This window comes from Triticum urartu, chromosome 2A, assembly GCF_056163025.1.
Source record: "Triticum urartu cultivar PI428250 chromosome 2A, HENAU_Tu73, whole genome shotgun sequence".
Lineage (NCBI taxonomy): Eukaryota > Viridiplantae > Streptophyta > Magnoliopsida > Poales > Poaceae > Triticum > Triticum urartu.
Genome location: NC_141874.1, coordinates 423,865,000 through 423,875,013, shown reverse-complemented (window position 1 = coordinate 423,875,013; position 10,014 = coordinate 423,865,000).

Here is a 10,014-nt window from a genome sequence, read left to right as displayed (position 1 = left end):
CACATACCCTGCGCCTCGTCGGGCCGCTTGTTGACAAGCACGATGTCAGCATCTGCCGCATCAAATTGCCGCTTTAGCTCGGCAAACTCATTAGTCCGGCTAGCCACCGGACCTTCAGCCACCTACACATGAAGGCGGCTTGATTATTACCTGGGACTATGATCCTTTGTTTGCCGCCATTCTCGACGGCAACCAGATTCTCAGGGGCTACTATCTGCATAGGGCTCACCTAACGTGTGCGGTACTGTCAAAAACATACACTATTCCACGTACCTTAAAGCCTTTCAGCAGACTCATAAAAGCTTCATGCAACCCGCGTTCGGCGGATGAAATCCTCTCAATCACTGTACCCATTAGCGTACGATGCGCTTCTGAGATGTCCGCTTGCTCCATAAGATTCTTCATTGCGTCTGATTGCACACCAGACGGTTCCGGACTATTTTTGTTGCTCTCTTTAGGAGCCGAATACTAAGGACTTAGGGTGGCCAAAGGATTACCCCTGGCCTTGGCAGATCAGGAGAAACCCTCCGTGATGACACTTCAGGGTCGCCTGCCTCTTGAGGCGGGGTGGCAGGGGGAGGTGTTTCGCTCTCCATCATCTCCAGAAGAAGATCCCCCAAAGACGAACTCTGTACAGAAGGACTACGACCCGAACTACAAGACATATGCTTCGGTTATTGTCTTCAGAAGTAATGTAGGATATTTTTACTATTAAGTACTTTTTGTTTACTTACAGCTCGGTAAAGGGCTGATCCCCTTGCGGGCACTGTGCGGCAAGACTACCCTCCGAGGCAGGACCCTCTGGCGAAGATTTCTTCCCCCGTTTGGAAACCTTTGTTTCCGGGTCTTCAGAGGTGGTCCTCTTCCTTCCTTGGGGAGAGGGGATTTCAGATTCTTCTCCCCGGTTATCCTCCTTCGCGGAGGTGCTAATTCCCCCGGTTTGGATGAATAATGAGTGAGGCCGGCTCTCAGCCTCTTTACTTCCCCCCTTTATCTTCCCCTGAGGGCGCCTGATAAGGCGCCGGCTCGAGCATTCTGGCTAGTACTGGATTTGCTAAGCCTTCGGGAAGGGGGGCCGAACACCTGATCATCTTCGCCTTTGTTACCCAGTCCTGGTCAAGGAGCGACTTTTCAGAATGATGTTATGATAAATAAAAAGACAACATGTTAGGCCACGGGATTACTTACCTGGGTATCTGGGCGATTACAGCTCAGACCCGCATCCTTGGTGGTGTCCAGACACTTTATTTGTGGTCCGAAGAACAATTTGTACATCTCTTCGAACGTCATGCCGAAGAAGTGCTGAATACTTCACGGTCCTTCCGGGTTGAATTCCCACATACAGAGGGGTCGACGTTTGCAAGGCAGGACTCGACGAACTAGCATGACTTGCATTACCATGACCAGGCTGACATCTCTCTCGAGGAGATCTCGGATGCGACTCTGCAATATCGGCACATCAGTTACTGGCCCCCAGTTCAGCCCCTTGCTGATCCATGATGTTAGTTGCGGTGGGCGCCCGAGCGAAAGGCAGGGGCGGCTACCCACTTGGCACTTCGGGGAGCTGTGATATAAAACCACTCCCATTGCCATAAACCAGACACCTCCGGGAAGAAACCCTCTGGCCACGGAACATCAGCACTTTTGCCTATCACGGCACCTCCGCACTCTGAGTGTCGCCCCTCGATCATCTTCGGCTTCACATTGAAAGTCTTGAGCCACAGGCCGAAGTGCGGGGTAATGCGGAGGAAGGCCTCACACACGACGATGAACGACGAGATGTGAAGGAGGGAATCTGGGGCCAGGTCATGTAAATCCAGCCCATAATAGAACATGATCCCCCTAACAAAGGGATCCAGAGCGAGGCCTAGCCCTCGGAGGAAGTGAGAGATGAATACAACGCTCTCACCGGGTTCGAGAGTGGGAAAGACCTGCCCTCGAGCAGGCAGCCTGTGGAGATTTCGAGGGTCAAATCCCTGGCCTCTCTTAGCTTCTTGATGTCTTCCTCTGTGACAGAGGAAAGCATCCACCGACCTTGGAGGTTGGATCCAGACATGGTTGAAGGTCCGAAGCGCCTGACTTGATCCATGGGTGTTGGAATTCGAGGCGGGGGAAGGATTCGATTGAGCACGAGAGGGAAAAATGACAAGCCTTGGCCTCTTTATAAAGAGGGTGAATATCAAGCGTCCTCCTCGTGGCCGTTTGGGACTTGCCTAAAATCGAGGAGTCATACCAATGGGCACGATTGGGTTACCCACGTCCGTATCAATGAGAGTCCCATCATAAGGGGACACGATCTCTGCTTTGACAAGACGTGTCAAGAAAATCGCCTCGCGATATGTGCAGTGTGGAAATATTATTCTCTCTATGGTGGTATGTGGAACTTATTTTGCAGAGCCGGACGCTATTCTTGTGTTCAAAATCTTCTATGGAGTATTCGAAGAAGAACCCGCCTTGCAATGCCGAAGACAAATCTGCGCGCCGGACTCATCGTCATTGAAGCCTGGTTCAGGGGCTACTGAGGGAATCCTGGATTAGGGGGTCTCCGGACAGCCAGACTATATCGTTTGGCCGGACTGTTGGACTATGAAGATACAAGATTGAAGACTTCGTCCCGTGTCCGGATGGGACTTTCCTTGGCGTGGAAGGCAAGCTTGGCAATACGGATATGTAGATCTCCTCCCTTGTAACCGACTCTGTGTAAGCCTAGCCCCCTCCGATGTCTATATAAACCGGAGGGTTTAGTTTGTAGGACAACAACAATCATACCATAGGCTAGCTTCTAGGTTTTAGCCTCTACGATCTCGTGGTAGATCAACTCTTGTAATACTCATATCATCAAGATCAATCAAGTAGGACGTAGGGTATTACCTCCATCAAGAGGGCCCGAACCTGGGTAAACATCGTGTCCCCTGCCTCCTGTTACCATCCGCCTTAGACGCACAGTTCGGGACCCCCTACCCGAGATCCGCCGGTTTTGACACCGACACCAGCCGTGGCCATAGACCAACTTAGGACAAAAGCCTAAGCTTGGGGGAGTATGTATTTCTCACCGACATTGCATTCATGTGCACACACTCATTGCTAGTTGTCGGTGCTCATACTTTTTCATTGTATCATCCATGCTAGTTTATTTTCCTTTTTATGCTTTCTTCTTGTGTGTTTAATAAACCTTAAGAAAAACAACAAAAAATTAGTTGTATCTTTTAGCTAGTTTACTTTCCATACCTGTAGTAGTAATACTAAAAAGAAAACCCAAAAACATTTCTCGTTCTTCTTTTGCTTGTTGGGAGCTTTCCCATGTAAATAGTTTTATTTCTTTTCTTGTTCTTTGGGTGTCGAGAGGAGAAGGCCATGATTAAAATGATTGAGTGGCTCTCATATGCATTATTGTTGATCTAACAAAGAGCCCATATTACCTTGTCTTCTCTATTGAATTGAATGCTTGCAGATTCCAGCTTAGTCCGATGCACATGCACTATTATTATTTTCCACACAATTCGGTCTTGCAAGTGAAAGGCAATAATGATGATATATGATGAACTTATTGAGATGAGAAAAGCTGGTGTAAACTCGATCTCTCTTGTTTTTGAAAATATGATTAGTTCATCGTTCCTGATTCAGCCTATTATGAATAAACATGTTTGCAATGACAATTAGAGATTATAGTTGCTTATGCCATGCTTAATTAGCTAGGAGCTTATAATGGTTTACCTTGCGTGCCAACATGCTATTAAAATGGATGTGATGTGGTACGATAGGGTGGTATCCTCTTTTGAATGATTCGAGTGGCTTGACTTGGCACATGTTCACGCATGTAGTTGAAACAAAATCAACATAGCCTCTACGATATTTACGTTCACGGTGCATTATATCCTACTCATGCTTGCATTCACTGTTGATTAATTTTAATGCATGTTCATGACTGTTGTCACTCTCTAGGTGGTCGCTTCCTAGTCTTTTTCTAGCCTTCACTTGTACTAAGCGGGAATACTGCTTGTGCATCCAATTCCATAAACCCCAAAGTTATTCCATATGAGTCCACCATACCTACCTATATACGGTATCTACCTGCCGTTCCAAGTAAATTTGTATGAGCCAAACTCTAAACCTTCAAATAAACATTTTGTTTTGTATGCTCGAATAGCTCATGTATCAACTAGGGTTGTCTGTATCTTCAATGCTAGGCGGGTTATTCTCAAGAGGAGTGGACTCCACTCCTCACTCATGAGAAAGTGGCTGGTCACCTAGATGCCCAGTCCCAAGCTTTATGAAAATCAAATCAAAATAACTGCAAACAAAACTCCCCCGGGACTCTTGTTAGTTGGAGGCACTCGTTGTTTCGAGCAAGCCATGGATTGGTGCTTGTTGGTGGAAGGGGAGTATAAACTTTACCATTCTGTTTGGGAACCGCCTATAATGTGTGTAGCATGGAAGATATCGAGATCTCTCAGTTGTTATGTTGACAATGAAAGTATACCGCTCAAAATATTATTCTTATCTATTTCAAAACCGAGCTCTGGCACCTCTACAAATCCCTTCTTCCCACCGCGAAGGTCCTATCCATTTACTTTTATGTTGAGTCATCATACTCTTATTAAAAAGAACAAGTTGGAGAGCACCGCTGTCATTTGCATCCATTACTGTTAGTTTACATTGAGTATGACTTGACTGGATCTCTTTTACCATGAATTACAATGTATAGTCAGTCCTTGATCTTTAAAGATGCTCTGCATTTATGTTTTGCGGTCTCAGAAAGGGCTAGCGAGATATCATCTTTTTATATCATATCATGATTATTTTGAGAAAGTGTTGTCATCCGAGATTTATTATTATTGCTCGCTAGTTGATTATGCCATTGATATGAGTAAACATGAGACCTAAATGTTATTGTGAATATGGTTAGTTCATAATATTTGCTGAAAACTTGAATGCTGGCTTTACATATTTACAACAACAAGAGCAAACAGAGTTTGTAAAAGTTTTTCTTTATCACTTTCAGTTTATCAATTGAATTGCTTGAGGACAAGCAAAGGTTTAAGCTTGGGGGGAGTTGATACGTCTCCGTCGTATCTACTTTTCCAAACACTTTTGCCCTTGTTTTGGACTCTAACTTGCACAATTTGAATGTAACTAACCTGGACTGACACTATTTTCAGCAGAATTGCCTTGGTTTTATTTTTGTGCAGAAATAAAAGTTCTCGGAATGACCTGAAAATCAACGGAGAATTATTTTGGAATATATAAAAAATACTGGAAGAAGAATCCACGTCAGGGGAGCCTCCACCTGTCCACGAGGGTGGGGGTACGCCTGCCCCTGGGCGCGCCCCCTGCCTCGTGGGCCCCCTAACGCTCCACCGACCTCAACCTTGACTCCATATATTCACTTTTGGGGAGAAAAAAATTAGAGAGAAAGACTCATCGCGTTTTACGATACGGAGCCACCGCCAAGCCCTAAACTCTCTCAGGAGGGCTGATCTGAAGTCCGTTCGGGGCTTCGGAGAGGGGAATCCGTCGCCATCGTCATCATCAACCTTCCTCCATCACCAATTTCATGATGCTCACTGCCGTGCGTGAGTAATTCCATCATAGGCTTGCTGGACGGTGATAGGTTGGATAAGATTTATCATGTAATCGAGTTAGTTTTGTTAGGGTTTGATCCCTAGTATCCACTATGTTCTGAGATTGATGTTGCTATGACTTTGCTATGCTTAATGCTTGTCACTAGGGCCCGAATGCCATGATTTCAGATTTGAACCTATTATGTTTTCATCAATATATGAGAATTCTTGATCCTATCTTGCAAGTCTATAGTTACCTACTATGTGTTATGATCCGGCAACCCCGAAGTGACAATAGTCAGGATCACTCCCGGTGATGACCGTTGTTTGAGTTCATGTATTTACTATGTATTAATGCTTTGGTCCGGTACTCTATTAAAAGGAGGCCTTAATATCCCTTAGTTTCCAATAGGATCCCGCTGCCACAGGAGGGTAGCACAAAAGATGTCATGCAAGTTCTTTCCATAAGCACGTATGACTATATTCGGAATACATGCCTACATTACATTGATGAACTGGAGCTAGTTCTGTGTCATCCTAGGTTATGACTGTTACATGATCGATCACATCCAGCGTAATTCTCTATCACCGATCCATTGCCTACGAGCTTTCCATATATTGTTCTTCGCTTATTTACTTTTCTGCTGCTACTGTTACAATCACTACAAAACCCAAAAATATTACTTTTGCTACCGTTACCATTACTATCATATTACGTTGCTACTAAATACTTTGATGTAGATATTAAGTTTCCAAGTGTGGTTGAATTGACAACTCAGCTGCTAATACTTGAGAATATTCTTTGGCTCCCCTTGTGTCGAATCAATAAATTTGGGTTGAATAAGTAGATGATGGGTTGCTAGAGTGACAGAAGCTTAAACCCTAGTTTATGTGTTGCTTCATAAGGGGCTAATTTGGATCCACATGTTTCATGCTATGGTTAGATTTATCTTAATTCTTCTTTCGCAGTTGCGGATGCTTACGAGAGGGTTTAATCATAAGTGGGAGGCTTGTCCAAGTAAGGACAGCACCCAAGCATCGGTCCACCCACATATCAAATTATCAAAGTAACGAATGCGGATCATATGAGCATGATGAAAACTAACTTGATAGTAATTCTCATGTGTCCTCAGGAGAACTTTGCTTTATATAAGAGTTCGTCCAGGCTTATCCTTTTCTATAAAAAGGATTGCGCCACCTTGATGCACCTTTGCCACGCTTGTTACATGTTACCCATTACGAATTATCTTATCACAAAACTATCTGTTACCGATAATTTTAGTGCCTGCAGAAAATACCTTGCTGAAAACCGCTTGTCATTTCCTTCTGCTCCTTATTGGGTTTGACACTCTTACTTATCAAAAGGATACGATTGACCCCCTATACTTGTGGGTCATCAATTATTCTTACTCATTGCGTGCAATGGTGATGCAATGGTGCTAAAGTCCTTAGCGAATCTATGATAGAATCAGGCGAAGCCAAGGAAGCTACGCACTTGTTGCAAGTTGGTTGGTTGTGGCTAAGTTCTAATAGCATAAATTTTTTGCTTCATCGACATGAACACCCTTAGATGAAACAACAAAACCCAAGAAAACAAGATTTTCAGCACCAAATGTGCATTTCTTCATATTAGCATAAAGGCGCTCATTTCTAAGAGTTTGCAGAACGGCCCTAAGATGGGTGACATGATCTTCTTGAGATTCGCTAAACACAAGAATATCATCAAAGTAGACCACAACAAATATTCCAATGTATTTGTGAAGAATAGAGTGCATCACATGCATGAAAGTGCTAGGTTCTTCGGATAAGCCCATAGGCATGACTAACCACTCATACAAGCCAAACTTGGTTTTGAAAGCGGTTTTCCATTCATCACCCTCTTGAATGCGAATTTGATAATAGCCACTTTTAAGATCAATTTTTGAGAAAATGGTGGCTCCGTGAAGCTCATCTAGCATATCATCAAGGCGTGACATGGATGCCTATAACGTACGGTGATAGCATTTATGGGACGACAATTGGAAAACATGCGAAAACTACCTCCCTCTTAGGCACAAGAATAACCAGAATGACACAAGGACTTAAGCTCTCACGTACATGCCCATTCCCAATGAGGTGTTGTACTTGCCTTTGTATTTCTTTGGTATCTCTAGGGTTGACGCGATATGGTGCCTTGTTCGGTAAAGGTGCGTCGGGGATGAGGTCGATGCGGTGTTCGATGCCACAAAGTGGAGGTAGTTTGAGTGGTAGCTCATCGGGAAATACATCCGCGAACTCCTACTATAGATTATATAACACTAGAGGTAGATCGTGAGAGGTGTTAGTTCTTGTTGCTTCGTATTTTCACACTAGGACATGGTGTATATATAACACTCGATGGGTTCTCACACACTTCTCTGTTGTCTCTTTTGGTAGCTAAAAGCACTAAGTTTTTCTTGTCGCCCATCGTGGAAGCACTATTTTTTTTGTCTTGTGGTGCTCACTCTCTTTTTGGTGGCTCACTCTCTCACTATTCTCTCCACAATGGGTGGATGCTTGCTTGTCAGCGATCACTTGACTTGGTGACATGGGTCGTAGAACGTACTCCTTTCCATTCATCTTGACGCTATAGTGATTGGTTCGCCCATTGTGGATGACGTTGCGGTCAAATTGCCAAGGTCATCCAAGTAGGAGGTGGAAAACGTACATGGGAACCACATCACACTCCAATGTGTCTTTGTATACACCAATCTTGAAGGAGACTTGAACGGTGTGCTCCACTTGAATGGTGACGGAGTCGCTTAGCCGTGGTTAGATATCTTAATTCTTCTTTCGTAGTTTTGGATGCTTGTGAGAGGGGTTAATCATAAGTGGGAGCCTTGTGCAAGTAAGGACAGCACCCAAGCACCGGTCCACCCACATATCAAACTATGAAATTAACGAACGTGAATCATATGAGCATGATGAAAACTAACTTGACAGTAATACCCATGTGTCCTCGGGAGTACTTTGCTTTATATAAGAGTTCGTCCAGGCTTATCCTTTGTTATAGAAAGGATTGGGACACCTTGCTGCACCTTTGCCACACTTGTTACTTGTTACATGTTACAAATTATCTTATCACAAAACTATATATCATCGATAATTTCAGTGCCTGCAGAAAATACCTTGCTTAAAACCGTTTGTCATTTCTTCTGCTCCTTGTTGGGTTTGACACTCTTACTTATCGAAAGGACTACGATGATCCCCTATACTTGTGGGTCATCAAGACTCTTTTCTGGCGCTATTGCCGGGGAGTGAAGCACTTCTGGTGAGTGTAATTTGGTAAGCAAAAATTTATATTACGTGCTGAAATTTACTGTCACTTGTCACTATGGAAAATCATCATTTGAGGGGCTTGTTAAGGGTATCTTCACTTCATCCAGAAGAGCAAAGAGTTGCTCCTCAACCTACTGCGAGGACTGAAATATTTATTATGAAATTCCTTCGGGTATGATATAGAAACTGCTAGCTAATCCTTATCCAGGAGACGCAACACTACATCCTGATATGCATATAATCTATGTGGATTATTTAAGCTTGCAGGTTTACCCGAGGCTGAAGTCAAGAAGAAGGTCTTCCCTTTATCTTTGAAGGTGGAGGCGTTGACATGGTATAGGCTATGTGATGATATTGGAGCTTGGAATCACAAACGATTGAAATTGGAATTTCATCAGAAGTTTTATCCTATGCATCTGGTTCATCGTGATCGGAATTATATATATAATTTTTGGCCTCATGAAGGAGAAAGTATCGCTCAAGCTTGGGGGAGGCTTAAGTCCATGTTATATTCATATCATGATCTCTCAAGAGAAATTATTATTCAGAATTTTTATGCTTGGCTTTCTCATAATGATCAACCCATGCTCGATACTTCTTGTAACGGTTCTTTTATGAAGAAGACTATTGAATTCAGATGGGTTCTTTTGGAAAGAATTAAATGCAACTCTAAAGATTGGGAGCTTGAAGAAGGTAAGGAGTCAGGTATAAACCTTAAGTTTGATTGTGTCAATCTTTCATGGATACCGATATTTTTCATGAATTTAGCACTAAATATGGACTTGACTCTGAGATAGTAGCTTCTTTATGTGAATCATTTGCTACTCATCTTGATCTCCCTAAAGAGAATTAGTTTAAATATCATCGTCCATTGAAATAAAAGTAGTAGAACCTATTAAAGCTAAAGAAGAAGAAACCATTACTTATAATGTTGATCCAGTTACTCCTACTGCTTAATTATGTTGAGAAACCAACTTTTCCTGTTAGGATAAAAGATCATGCTAAAGCTTCAGCTATAGTCCATAAGAGTTATACAAGAACACCTATACCCTCTGGAAAAATTAAAGTAGAACCTAGTGTTGCTATGTTTAAAGATCTCTTGGGTGAAAATATTGATGGGCATGTTATTTACTTATGCGATGAAGCTGCTAGAATT